At 40.6% G+C, this 14,590-nt stretch overlaps 1 protein-coding gene and 1 non-coding gene across 3 annotated transcripts in view; one reads left to right on the top strand and one right to left on the bottom strand.

Annotated features, from left to right (window-relative positions):
* Window positions 1–14,590, top strand: part of Grb10 (growth factor receptor bound protein 10) — a 160,660-nt gene that overhangs the window by 35,227 nt on the left and 110,843 nt on the right. The gene's annotated exons all lie outside the window — the stretch shown is intronic.
* Window positions 6,396–6,526, bottom strand: LOC122112250. Its single transcript, XR_006148145.1, has one exon. It is a non-coding gene; the product is annotated as a small nucleolar RNA SNORA51 (small nucleolar RNA).

Here is a 14,590-nt window from a genome sequence, read left to right as displayed (position 1 = left end):
TTGTTGCTGAGGTTATAATCACCCGGTCTGGGTCATGGCTGTGGCATTCTCAATAGTTGTGTGTTCTGGTCTTGAACAAAGTAGATGTTGAAGTGGTAAGAAAGGCAATGTCTGTGGAAAGATGAAGCACTAAGACTTTGATTTCTCTCTCTGAGATGTCTGCAAGCTCTAGCCATGTATGAATCAGCACCCTTGTAATTCTCTGTTGTCCCTTGCCTGTCCCCTCTCTTCTGCCTTTCCCCTCACCTCCTTTCCCTTGCCCTTCTTTCTCCTTCCTTCTGTGCATAAATAGTTGCAGTGCTGGGATTGAACTTAGAGTTTTGTACGTGTTAGGCAAGTCCCAGACCATTTGAACTACCCTTTCCAGATCTTTTGGTTTTTATTTTGTTTTTAAGACAGAGTCCAGCCACGACCTTTGCCCGGGCTGGCCTCAAACTCATCATCTTCTGCCTCCCGCCCTCCTCCTGAGTGGCTGAGATTCTAGTCATGCGCCAGTATGCCCAGCTACCCTCGCTAATTCTTGCTGAGTGTGATCTACAGTATCAGGAGCCAAACCACTGTGGATCCTTGGAATCTATCCTCATTTTGTTGACTCCATGCGTGTTGTAAGATGGTTAAGGATAATTCCTGGGAGCACTGTCCTCAGATAGCCCAGACTGTGGTTTGGAGGCCCATCCTTCTGGTCAGCAGGAGTTATTTTGGGACCCTGGAGATCAGTGCAGGCTTGACTTGGGCCGGGGCTGAATCGTTATCCAAGGTGTCTACTATCTTTGCCCTCCTGTTAGTGCAGCCAGCAGAAATAGACTGAAAATGTGTGTGTCTTTTGTGATATAAAAACCTCTGTCTTCTGGTGGGTTAGAAAACTCAAGCACGATGCTTGTCTATGTATTTCTCTCCCATAGTTATTTAGAATTGTGGGACACCAGGTCTAACATTTCCAGGTCTCTTCTTCCAAGACAGACTCCTGCCAGGCTGGATATATGTTATAATTATTGAAGTTTCTATTGGACAGGCTTGCCCTGGGATGTAGGTATGGGAGGACGATAGATAGGAGAAGCCTTGTTATTATGTTCACCTGCTTAGGTGCAGCAAACTAGTGTGTGTGTGGGGTGGGGGGTTGGTGGGACTTTAGGGGGAGGCTTTGATCTTTATCCAGTGAGGTAGATTTTTTTTTTAATGTTAATGGTAACAGTGATGTATATGAAGATGTGACTAATGGCTACCTTTGAGGCCTTTCAATTAAAAAATGATAAATTTTGTGAAGAAATTTTCTGTTTTGACAGCTCTCAAGGAAATGTTGTTCCTCGGGTCATAAAGGGAGCTTATTTCAGGGTGTTTCCTAGGGATCTTCCAGAAGACCCCTCTCTGTGTTTCTGTGACCTGACAGATGGATACGGACATTCCAACAGGATTCTTGGATAAAAAGGTTTCCTTTTTGCTTTCTGACAACAGGGCAGCCTGGCCACAGTATTACCAAGAGAGTTGCCAGATCAGTAGGCTGTTATAATCCATTCTAAGTTAAGAAGAGGATTAATTATTTTTTTTAAGTTTATAGTCTCAATTAAGAGAAGATGGAGGAATGTAGTAAGACGCTGTAGGATTTATGATAAGGAGTGTAACAGCTTGAATCGCTACATAGGAAGGATTTCACGCTTTCGGTAAAAACAGGGCTGAGGGCTGAAGACAAGATGGAGGGGAGAAGAAAGTAACATTTCAAAGGTGTCCTTTCCTTATACTGACAGATTACTTCATAGAAAAACAAGTTGAGGACTGAGAGTTTGCCATGCACATGTTTGATGCGAATGATTTCATCAGAGGATGATTTTTTTTTCCTTAGCTATTAAAGTTTTTAGATCCAATGGAGGAAAAAAATGGCTTTTGAAATAACAGAGCCTACAGATTTTTGCAAACTTCAGAAAAATCATTTTGGTTACTTATACTGCCTCTGGATTCTAGTTGTATAGAAATATATGACCAAGGCAGATTAAAAATCTGTCTGTCTGTCTCTATCTATCCATCTGCAAGACTAGACCTTCAACTCAGGGCCTTGTACTTGCTAAGACAGGGCTCTACCATTTGAATCATGTCTCCAGCCTTTGTAGTGTCCTGAACTTGCCTGCTCTTGGATTCTTCTATTTCTGCCTCCTGAATAGTTGTGGTGATGAAGCATGCCTAGCTTAATAGTTGAGATGAAGTCTCACTAACTTTCTCCCTGGGCATACCTGCTGATCTCTGATCCAATCTCAACCTTCCGAGTCTGGGATTTTAGGTCTATTTGTTTTTATCCTTTTTCCCCCCCCAGTGCCTAGGATTGAACCTTTGACTATGTGTGTTAGTCAAACACTCTGCCACGGAGCTATATCCTTAGTCAAATATATATATATACCAAAACCACTTAAAATTCTATTTGATAGCTAAATGTTAAAGAAATAATAAAACAAATTTTACATAAGAAGATACATATTTGTAAATGTCTAGAACTTTGGAGTTTTAAGAATTTCAGCATCATGCAGATCATAAAGGTTTCTAGAACCATTCTAACCCTTATAGATAAGATGTTTTTATTTAATATATATTTTAATGTCCATCTCATTTTAGCCATGTAGTTTCTGTCTTGATGCTTTTGAAAAGAAATGTCCTGGTAGGTTTTTTCTTCGTGGGGGGGGGGGGGGAGGGTTGGTTCCATTTTCTATTACAATCATGAAATTTCTGAGGATGGGCTAGAGAGAAGAAAGGAGAATTATTTGGCTGTCAGTACTGAGGCTGAAAGCCCAAGATCTAATAGTCATCTGTATGACTCCTTGTGTAGAAGGGAAAAGGGCCATGTGCAGAAGAGGCTATAAGCAGGAGGGTTGCCTTACTTTGTCACACAAGCCCTCCCTGCCTCCTCAAGTAGCATTAATCCCGTCTGAAGGCAAGGCTCTCATGACCTAATTGTTTTGTCCTATGCCCACCTTTTAAAGGTACCACTACCTCCCAGCCCTGTCACACAGGGTCCCAAGCTTTGAGCACATGAACCCTCTCCAGTCCATAGCATTTTATATGATTCTTCCCTGATCCATGAAACTAGGTTGCTTTACCTCTAAGTCTGTGGTCAAAATGGTTATCATTATGCCATACCCCAGTCTCTGTTCTCATAGCACTGAGGTTCAGGGGACCCCCATCCCAGCCATAGCAGTACATCGCTTATGTTGCTGGATTCCTGAGCTTTCAACTCCTTGTGGGCAAGGGCTACCTCACAGCATAGTTTGGAAGAATGAGAAGAAAAACATAAAGGTGCTTCTTGACTTATGAAGGTAGGTTGAAAGTATTATCCTATAATAAGTCTTTAAAAGGTAGGTAGAGAAGGCAAGGGGTTAAGAAAGCAATACAAACAGAAAGTATATTGTATGCGTGTATATCAATATTACAATGAAACCCCTTTGTGCAGTGAATTTATGTTAGCAATAACAAATTAAAAGGAAAACCAAAGAAGAAGATATTTTAAGTCAAAAATGCATGTGATACACTACTCTACTGGACATTTGAGCATAGCCCCGACTGTCTTAATATGTATTTAGAATACTTACATATTGAATGGCTGATGCAATTTACTGAACACTGTAGTGAAAGTGCAAAACACATGATTTTTATGGATTTACTTTTGTGCCACTATAAACTTAAAAAAATCATGAGCGATAACCAATTGAAGGAGGGACTCTGCATAATCCCAGCATTCAGCCCATCGTAATTGTTCAAGAGACTACTCCTTGCCCACTTTTGGAACCTGGTGCTTCCTTGTTCTCCTGGCCTACTCCATTTCCCCTCATCTCTGATTTTGCTCCTATGTCCCTGTTACCTTTCTCCCTTCCCTCATAGCTCAGCTTGCACATCTGCCTTTCTTGATGGTTAAAACCCTTAGTCATGTCCATTCCCTACTTGGACACATTAGATAATTACAATTAAACACATCTCCCACTAGCATGCCATGTTGCTGCATTGCTCTGGCCCTGGATGCCAGGTGACATGAGGGAGTGTAATATCCAGGTCTCTAGCCCTCTTACCTGACCCTGGAAGAATAGTGTCCCAGTTGCTGATGAAGGAGTTTTCAGGGTGAGGATATCCTACACAGCTCAATAGCTATAGCCACTCATGGGCTCTGTCCGCTGGGATGGCGGCTGGCTCCTGCCTGCTCATCACTGTCCACTGTGGCAAGAGGGCGCTGTTTTAGGAAATTAGGCTTAATTAACTCACATCTATGGGACCCCATTAAGGAACCAGGGTGCTTAGGTTTGTTCGAGTTTGTTGCATTCCCTCTGCACCTTGAAGAAACATCTGTCTTAGGAGCCTGCAGGGAACAAACACGGTCTCCCCATTCCTGGATTCCCCAAGTGCTACTCCTACATGAAAGTAAGCTCTAGACGACCCTGCTTCTTCCCACTCTTTTCCCATTTCTATACACAGAAATGCCCTCTGTCCGCTGTGCAGGCTACAGATAATGAACCCTGCTGCTTCTTTCACATGTATCTCCTCTCCCCTCACAGCTTCCCCAGGGGTCTGTGCACCTGATTCTGCTAACTGACATGCCTTGACCTCCCCTCTTGCCCAGCTACAGCTTGTCCTCCACAGGGGAGCCAGGGTGATGCTGCTACCTGGCTCTACTGCCACTTCAAGCAGTGTTGATCACCCTGCTTTTTCTTACAGTAAAGCACTCCTCTTGTGGGTTCTTCACCGCACCCATCCAAATAGCTCTCTGATGATATGGAGGATAAAAGAAGGGAGAGAGCAGGGGAAGGAAGCAATAGAAAAGGGTGAAACCCCCAGTGTAGGAGAGAAGGTAAAACCAAGTTTAAGAAACACTTCCACAGCACTGCTGTGCTGGATTAAAGGCTCAAAGACATATTAGGAGAAAGTAAAACGTTTGGCTTTGTATAAAACCCAAACTTACTTGACTATAAAGCCTTTTCTGTTTTTGTGGATTTGGAAGGAATTTGAGAACTCTCCACACTTTGCTCTGCTCTGCTTGCTTCTTCATCAAGAGCACATTTCCAACCCAAGTTCAAGGTTCAGTTCTGCACCTGCTGTTCCTGGCTTGGAGAAGACTCCTGGTCCCTCCTCATGCTTGTCCACCACCAGTGAGCATCCCAAAAGACAGGGCCACTAAGAAACTAAATGCTTCAAATAAGTATGAAAGATACTCAAATCACACACCAACTCACTGTACAATTTGTAGCTATTTTACAGTGAAGCCTATATTTACCCTAGTTATAATCCTTCCAGCCTAATCCTGAGTATAAAACCTTGGGAAAGACCCAGAATTAATTAGTGCTTGTGGATCAAGAAGCACACCAGCTGAGCCAGACAATGGTGGGCGGGAGAGCTAGGGAGAAAGGCAGAATGAGAATTGTCATGCACTTAGGATCTTTGGAGAACTTGCAAGAGAATTCATTGGAGAGATTAGGGTTTTGGAGAGACTGTTGATTTCAGGTGATGACAGCCAATGGTATAAAATATCCTTTGTCAGGAATTGCAGAAAGATGCAGATGGGGAATAGATAGAGAAGAGAGATAGTCCACCATGCCCTTTTTTCCTTCTAAATATAAGAAATGCACAAAGGAGAGTGAAGGGAGAGACCAAACCTAAGAACAGTCTTGGAACAAGTAGGAAATAAAGAGGGGCAGGAGCTGGCACTATAAGACTTGGGCCAAAGCAAATGCCTGGAGTCTGGAGACAAGAGTGGTGTGGGCATGGGAAAGAATCCGGTAGGGTTGGAGTGGGAGTTTAGAGTGGTAGGAAAAGGCTGTTGTGGGACAGTAAGTAATGGAGGATGGATGAAAGGTGACAGAGGGCAAGAGGTCTTTGGTGGGGTTTGATGGTTGGCACTATCTTTCTGTTGCCTAGGAAAGGCAACACCACTCCTGGGTTTGGAAACAGATTTTCTCAGACCTGAAAAACAACCCAGGTCAGAGAAGTTGTAGAGCTGTGTTGCTATAGTTTGTACTTTGAGTATCTCCCAAAGGCCCATATGTGAAAGGCTTAGTTACCAGGGTGGCTTTATTGGGAAGTGGTTGGAGTCTTTCTTAAGAGGTGGGGTTTGGTGGAAAGTCTTGGTACTCTTGAAGGGGATTATGGGACTTTGGTGCCTCCTGTTCCTCCAGTCTTCTCTGGCTTCCCAGCTCTAAGGTGAGTACTCGGCTGGGCACTTTCAACATCTTTTGCTGCCTCATCCAGACCCAGGAACAGCAGAGACAATCCATCTTGGACCGGGATCAGCAAGACCGTAAGCAGGATTAACTTCTTTTATCTTTCAAAGTTGGTTATTTCAGGAGTTCCTTACAAGGATGGAAAGCTGAGTGAAAAAAAGTACCACCTCTTGTTTTTTCGTTGGTGTCCTGATCTTTTATTTTATTTTTTTCCCTTGTCTCCCCATTCACAATTCAGACTAGGCACAGGCCTGGGCTGAGGTGTATATGGGGTAGGTTTACTCTGCCTCCTCTTTCTATACAGTCAGTGTAAGAACACAGCCTGTGGTAAGCACTCGGAGGCCTGGTGTCCTGATCTTCAGTGCAATGGAAAATAAATTATTTTTCACTTTTTTCTAGCAGGACTAACAGCTTTCCCTGAGTTGTGGGTTATTCACGTTAGGCAGAGGACAAAAAATTTTCAATGAATAATTAGGAAAGACTTGTTTTTTTTTTTTCTTAAACAACAACAACAACCAAAACCTAGATGCAGTTTTCAGTTGAGTTCCTCCTAGAGTAATGTTCTTCAGCTTCAGAGATCTTTGCAATATGGAAGCTGTTTTATTATAGTTTAGTATTTTAAAAATAATCTCCAAACATGATTTTTGTATCACTGTCTATTGTTGTACTTTAATATGTGTGGAATCAGGCATGATTTTTACTCTAATTTCACTTCTTCCTTTGCTCACATGGGGAGCCAGTGTCTCCCAACTGCTGGTGATTTTTCTCCATTTAAAAAATTTTTTAATACATATGTATAAATATATGTATATTTAAGAATTGTCTCAAATGGTCATTGGTGTGTTTGCTATTTTCTTTTTGATGTTTGAAATAGTCTTTTTATCCTTTATTAAAATTTAGAAATATGGTGGTGTTAGTTTTAGACATATTAACTTAGTATATCATGAGAATTGTTCCATTATACTTTGTTAAGAAAAAAACAGGACTTTCCAGTTTTAGTAGAATGTACAGCTTATCTTTTTTTGCAATGATTTACCTCAAAACTTGAAATTTCTCTTTAATTTTAAATTTTAATTTTATTTGCTTAACTTTCCTATCTATAATTATGCAATCCAGTTACTTAATTAGCAAGACATCTTGAATCTCTGTTACCTTGTGCCATCATTCTGGAATAGCAGGGAGCAAGACCAAGTTCTTGAAGTTGGGATTTGTAACTACCTAAACAGTAAAGAAAGATCAATGTGAAACAAAGAGAAGCCAGAAGGATCTGGGGTCTCCTAGTGTCCAATGACATTCACTTTTCCCTGTGTCCCATTTCCCACCCAAGTGTAAGACCAGGCATGGGTCTGTGGGAGAAAATTCTAGTTCCAAACTATAGCCTGGGTTTTTGCATAAGCGATACCCGATGGCGCTGGGAAGTTGGCTCAGTGGTAGAGTGCTTGCCTTGCATGCATGAGGCCCTGGATTCGATTCCTCAGCACCACATAAGCAGAAAAAGCTGGAAATGGTGCTGTGGCTCAAGTGGCAGAGCGCTCGCCTTGAGCTGGAGAGCTGAGGGACAGTGCCCAGGCCCAGAGTTGAGCCCCCACAACCAACCAAAAAAAAAAAAGAAAATGTTAGTTAAAAAAAAAAAGAGAGAGATGCTTGAGCATTTATGCTAGAACTGCTTATGTTGAAGGGGTCATTTGGTCACTCATGTGGCTATCATGGGAATATCCTATGAGCAGGGAATAGCAGCGTTTGAAAAGAACAGAAGAGAAAATTTGAAACACACATTTTGAAGCAAGCAAAGATTTCTTGAGGAAATATGTTAGAATTTCCTAGCCATGTTATATGAACATTTTGAATCTGTGGTCAAAAGAAAAATAGCATTCACTTAGCACAGTTGAGTGACTTTTCTCCAGCCTCATACAGCTCCTGATTAAGAAGGTCCTGGAAGTGATTAATTATGTTTAAGCAGATGAGCTGTGTTTTTCTAAAACAGAAGGTCAGTGGAAGAGATGAGTGGGAGAGCAAAGATATTACTGGGAATTGCCCTGCATCAGGTGGGTCCTCAGCCAGCCAAGACAGGAATGACGATTGAGGGCTGCAGAGGAGCAGGACAGTGAGAAGGAGGATCCATGAGCTTGGAGGTGTTGGCAGGAAGGGATTGGGTTCTCCAAATGGAAAGGCAACCCAGACACTGTCCACAAACCCAAACCCCATCCCAGCCATATTTGCAAATTGTGGGTTGTAACCCATGATCATGCCTTGAATTCAAGTCAGTAGGTCATGAAAGATTTTTTAATCAGTCAACTAGAAGAGGGAATATTAGAGTAGACTGCACAGATTCTCAGCACGTACTGAGTACTAAACACATTGCCAGAGGTGATGAGCTACATGGCTTGGAAAATGAACCAGGTTCACCTGGTTTGGTCATATAGGTGTCATTTGGTCATCAACTAACTGCTCTTGCCTTTTATTTTTCTAATAGTTGATGTCAGGTTGATCACCATTGAGATGAAAGTGTGAACACTCTACTGTTCACATCGTTCACATCCACCATGAACATAATTTGCAGAGAGAATTGATGTCAAATGCCCAAGAATGTCACTTGCCATCTGCCAATGTTTCCAAAGTTCAGTTAGGAACACCCAATGTACTTTTCAAAAAATTGTGATAGGGTGCCACATTTCTTAAGTTTGTGACAATTGTAGAGTTTTAATTTAACTGGTACAAATTGACATTAAGGTGGAAAAATAAAACAAAAAAATCCATCAGAACAATAAAGGCATGTTCAAGTTTGGCTATTGGATCCAGAAGTGTAAATATTGACTTTGTTAAGAAAAATGTTGACTTTAGTATCAGCCAACTTTTGACTTTGACTGAACTGTTTTCTAAACTATAGTCTAATAAAGAAGTGCAAACTTTATAATGAAGATTATTTAAATTTTTATGATAAAGGTCACAACTCATTTAAGATCAGCAGACATCCATACATTATTTATAATAGCAGTCTTGCAAAGGAACACTTAACCTTCAACATTACGAGGACATGAAAACAACACAGCAAGATGAACTTGAGAGTGAGGCCCAGTTAAGCAAGGAGCAGAAAAAGGCTACAGGAACTGGAACACGTTCATAGTGATCCTACAACTGTTAATAAGAACCTTGTGTTATTATAAATACAAAGCTGCTGCTGTAGAGCCACTGGCTCTACTGTCCATGTTTAGCACACCTAATTTTGGTAAATAGCTGGTGATTTAAGACTTGAGTTCTTTAACAGTGTAGATCATCACATGTGCTTAACTTGTGGAGCACTTAGAAGTGAGGTGTTGTTTTTTTTGTTTTTTGTCGGTCATGGCGCTTGAACTCTGGGCCTGGATGCTGTCCCTCAGCTCTTCAGCTCAAGGCTAGCGCCCTACCACTTGAGCTACAGCACCACTTCCAGTTCTCTGGTGGTTTATTGGAGATAAGAGTCTCACAGACTTTCCTGCCTGGGCTGGCTTTGAACCGAGATCCTCAGATCTCAGCCTCCTGAGTAGCTAGGATTACAGGCATGAGCCACCGGCGCCTGGCTGAAGTGAGGTTTTTGATTAGGTCTGGTAGATACAGATTGGGTAGCCCTGATCTCAAATACTTAATAGCAAAAGTATTTCAGATTTTGGAATATTTGCATAGACTTTACCCATTGAATCTCTAATCTGAAACTTTAAACATCTCAAATGCTACAAAATCCAAAGCTTTTTGAATATCATTTTAATGCTTAAAAAGTTTTTAGGTTTCTGAGCATTCCAGGGATAGAACATGCTCAAAATGTGTAGTCTATCTAGACTTGAAAGAGTACTGATAGCCACAACTTTTTATCTCTCTTACATGGCTGGCAAAATAATTTGATGGAGGGCTTTTTATATGGATTACACTTACCTCATTGACAGCAATGCACCAAGTTACAGAACCAGACAAGGTCATTGAAAAACTATAAACAATTTCCACATGATGGAATAAGTATGACCAGAAAAGATGATGATGTTATTTTTAAAAATAGTTTTGAAAGTACAAAAGTGAAATTTGGAAGCATTGCTTTATATATATATATGTGTGTATATATATATATATATGTATATATATATATATATATATATATATATATACATATATATATATATATATATATATATATACATATATATATATATATATCCAAGCTTTCATTTCCTGAGACATTCTGCTGAATTCTCATGGTTGTATTAAAAATGTGGAAGTTGTTGGTTTTATTAAAGGTTGTTTGCTAAAGGACCTATTTTCAATACCTTTTAAGTTTCAGTAAACTATATAAAACATAAAATTTACCATTTTGACCATTTTTTCAGTAGGTACACACTGATATATGCTATCATTATTGTTTCTAGAAATGTGCTAATTATTCCAATGAAAGGAACTCTGAACCTATTACACTTTTCTTTTTCCCCAGATTCCTCATGACTTCTGCTCTACTTTTGTCTATAAATTTGCCTTTCTCATAAACATGAGTTCATATGATAATTGTCCTTTTCTGTATAGCTTATTTCACTTGCCATGATGTCTTCAGATTTCATCCATGTTGTAGCATGTATCAAAATTTCATTCTTTTTCAGGGGTGAATACCATTCCATTGTGTGTGTATTCTCCATTAATTTGTTGATGAGACTTGGATTGCTTCCTCCTTTTGTGTCTTGAAATGTGGTGCTGAGAGCATGGCTATACAAGTATCTGAGTCCCTGCTTTCAGTTCTTTTGCATAGCATGCCGATGTAACTGTTGAATCATGTTAATTCTTTAATTTTTTGAGGCATCACCATACATTTTCAACACCAGCTGCTACCATTTTACATTCACTCCAGCAATGCACAAAGGCTCCAATTTCTTTGTGTCTTTGTCAACACATATTATTCATTTTCCCTCCCTCCCTTCTTGAAGGCGAGTTGGTATCTTGCTGTTGTGTTGATCTGCATTTCCCTAGTGACTAATGATGTGGAACTCTTCATGAGCATATTGGCCATTTTTATGTCTTCTTTGGAGAACTATCTACTCAAGTCCTTTGTGTATTCTTGAACTGGTCTGTTTTTCTTATTGAGTTTATAGGAGTTCTTTATTTATTGGGACTGTTCATCTCTTTTTCTGTACATTGACCTCCACTTTCCTGGTAATGTGTTTGATCTACTAGTTGAAAATTTTGATGAAGAATAATTTTGTCTACTTTTCTTTTATTGCCATACCATTGGTGTTGTATCCAATAAGTCACAACCAAATCCCAACATTATGAAGATTTTTTTTTCTGATGTTTTCTTCTATAGATTTTATGCTTTTGTCTCCAATGTTTAGATCTTTCAGCCAGGTTCAGTCAATTCAGTTATGGTTTAAGGTTAAGATCCTTTTTTTTTTTTTTCCGGTCATGGGGCTTGTACTCTGGGCTGGGGTACTGTCCCTTGAGCTCTTCAGCTCAAGATGAGTGCTCTACCACTTGAGCCATAGCACCACTTTCAGTTTTCTGGTGGGTAATTGGAGATGAGTTTCATGGACTTTCCTGCCTGGGCTGGCTTTGAACTGTGATCCTCAGATCTCAACCTCCTGAGTAGCTAGGATTTCAGGTGTGAGCCACCAGCGCCCGACTCCTCTGCATTCTTGACACTCAGTTTTTTGTTTTTTGTTTTTAAACCACTGGTTAGAAAAACTGTCTGACGCTGAAAACCAATTGACCAAAAATCCAAAGGTTTGTTTCTAGGCTATTTTATTTCTCTGGTCTCTGTGTTTGTATCAGCAACACAGTTTTAATTATTGTAGTTCTGTTGTGAGTTTTGGAGTGAGAAATTGGGAGTCTTCCAACTTCATTGTTGGTTTTCAGATTTATTTTGGTTTTGGGGATCCCTTGAGAATCCCTGTAGAATTATTTTTCCTTTTTCTATTTCTATGCAAGACATTAGTTGGATTTTGATTAGAGATTGCTTTGACTTTGTAGATGGTTTTGGGCAGTGTAGGAGACAGAGACTGCTGGCCCTAAGCATACAGCAGTACTCTGTGGCCCTGAAAAGCAAATTATTTGTGGCACTGGTTCACAGAGATGATAGGTTGTCCAATGGAACAGCACTTATATATTTATGCTTATAAAGATAAGTTTTCAGGACTTTACAACTCTAAAATCTGAAGGGCAGGCTAGAAAATTCAGGTAGGAGTTTATTGTGCTCATTAAACAATTTCTTTTTTTCCTGCAAAAATCTGTTTTTGCTTTAAAACAAATGCATCAAACAAATGAATCCCCTATTAACAGTTATCTGTTTTCCTTAAAGTCAAGTGATTATAGTGAAGTGTGTCTACAAAGCACCTACAAAGCAGCACCCATGAATAAAAACACTCAGGTACTATAGAGACAGGACACATAAAACTATTCCAGAGATGTAGAGAAGTTTGGAGGTCTTGGGGGCACAAGGCTTGCCAGAAACTGGACCACAAACTAGGTATCAGTAAGTCAGACACAGGCTAGTTAAGTCATGATATCTCTCTTGCCATCTTGTGAGCCCTCATTACTTCTCCTTTTCCTTCCTTTCTGCTCCAGCAGCCTCTTTGGTGGTGGTTCTTTCCTTCCTCTACTGGAGATTTGAAGGGCCCTAGAAAGACTCTGGAGAAAACATGGCCAGTGGTAAATTTGACAGGCTTAGCACACTTCTGCTCCTCTTAGCTATAATGATAATTTAGAAGTGCTTTTATTTTGGGTTTGTGTTAGTTTGGTAAGGTTTCCATAACAAAGCACTGCAGACTGGTACCAGCTATAGATATTCCTAATTTCTTAGTCTTGGAGGCTGAAAGTCTTTTAAGATCAGGGTTGTGACAGGCTAGTTTTTCCTGAGGCCTCCCATTAGCTTGTGGAAGCCATCTTCTTACCATCTCTACCTTTGGTCTTCCCTTTGTGCATATCTACATCCTGATCTCTTCTTTTGAGGATATCACTTGTAATTGGATTGAGGCCATCCTAGTGACCTCACTAAGTTACTATTTAAAGGTCCTGTCTCCAAACACAGGGCCAAGGAGCTTCAGTGATAAGGTTTAGGAGGATACAGTTGAGCCCTAAGAGTTTTATCTGGATTTGTTTGGTTATTTTTGTCAGTAGAATTTGTGCCGGGTTGGGTACTATGCCTGCGGGGTAAGCATCCACTGAGAACTATGGTTTGCTCTTGGCTATGGCCAAGCATTTATACCTGAGACTCCGTGGTCCTGGCTTCACAGACACTTATAACCCCTTCAGGGCTTGTTTGCAATTGGAATAAATTGGTATTTTCCAGAGTGATAAAGTCTTCAGAACACTAATAGGTGCTGTGGGGAAAAGTGCCACATAACTTGGAGAGGTCAAACACTGAGAATGTGAGTTAAATGTATTGAGTTTGAGGTCTCCTTACCCTTCAGTGCCCATCTCCTGTGTAGACTTGGGGCCCCACAAATGTCTTCTCAAACTTTTCTACTTAGTGACCCCTGGCTCCTGAAATGGCCACCTAACCACACAAAGCCCATGGAGATATATCACCTTTGAGCCAGTTGTAGGGATTTTTTTTTTTTTGAGGGCTATCATTTTTCATGGTCTGTCTTTTATCCCAGGTACTATAGTTCAGTAAATATAGTTGGAAGATGGCAGGAGGACCCAATGGCTTTCTTTAGGTTGTGCTCAGATTCCATTTTGTACCAGGTCACTAGGGAAATGCTTGAGTATGGGCTGGTGGAGACCTCGGTTTCTCACTGTGCTCTTGCTGCTTCTCTATCTCGGAGTCTCAGATAAGGTTCTGTGGGAGAGCAAGTTCATTTCTGTTCTGTCAGTTTCTCTAGCTCGTCTTCATAGGCTACTAGAAGTTTCATCAGCAACTTGCCAATGAAAGTAAGGTTTTTCAACCTCTGGAATAGATTTTGGTTTGAAATTTTTACTTTGTGTTGTAGAGTAGTGCGTTTTTACAGCACAATCCTTAATCTCGGTTTATCCTTATCGATAGGCCTGCCTGTGATTTGAAGTAGTGTGCCATCTCCCCTGGACCTCCCTCCTTCCAGCTGGCAGAATTCTAAGTTTTGAAGTTCTCTCATACAATGGTTGGTCTTGATCAGAAGTTTGCACATTTTTGAACTCAAGCTTTCTTGTCCTTTCACCTGTGAAATCTGTTTTTAACCATAGTGAGGAGAATTTGCCTACAGACAGCGATTTGGCTGCAACTAGAAATCTTTCCCATTCCTTTTGGTCTCCAAGTAGAGAAAACCTTCAGAGAAAGGCTGAAAAATGGGAATGCCACTCATTATAGTTATGGAATTTGGTGCAAAGCCAAAGTGGGTTGCAAGCTAGAAGACAAAGACCATAGCAAATGGAAGTTTGGTTGTGACCAACAGTCTATTTAGCCTGTGAACTCTAGGAAAGGCAAC

Source organism: Dipodomys spectabilis, unplaced genomic scaffold (assembly GCF_019054845.1).
Source record: "Dipodomys spectabilis isolate Male_0828 unplaced genomic scaffold, ASM1905484v1 ptg000092l, whole genome shotgun sequence".
NCBI lineage: Eukaryota > Metazoa > Chordata > Mammalia > Rodentia > Heteromyidae > Dipodomys > Dipodomys spectabilis.
The sequence above is the reverse complement of the archived record's forward strand: the minus strand, read 5'-3'. Positions and strand labels throughout refer to the sequence as shown.